Consider the following 368-nt stretch of genomic DNA (forward strand, 5'->3'; position numbering starts at 1 on the left):
GCGCTGGGATTACGGGCATGAGACACAGTGCCTGGCCTTGGCTTGCTCTTACGGGCCTCCCAGCCAATCAGGTGTAGCGGCAGCCTACACATTCCCTACACACTTCCCAGATGGTAAAGGGTTGAGAGAAAGGGGACAGGGTTTGCAAATGGGAGCTACTTAGGGTGGCAAAATAGAAGCAAGAAAGGCAGGTCAGGCACGGTGTCTCACGGCTGTAGTCCCAGAATTTTGGGAGGCCCTGGCGGGAGGATTGCTTGAGCCCGGGAGTTCCAGGCTGCAGTGAACTATGATTGCACCATTGCACTCCAGCACGGGCAACGGAGGGAGACCCTGTTCATAAAATAAAAATGAAATAATAATTTTTTTTT

The sequence above is a fragment of the Colobus angolensis genome, unplaced genomic scaffold (genome assembly GCF_000951035.1).
Source record: "Colobus angolensis palliatus isolate OR3802 unplaced genomic scaffold, Cang.pa_1.0 Scaffold107, whole genome shotgun sequence".
NCBI lineage: Eukaryota > Metazoa > Chordata > Mammalia > Primates > Cercopithecidae > Colobus > Colobus angolensis.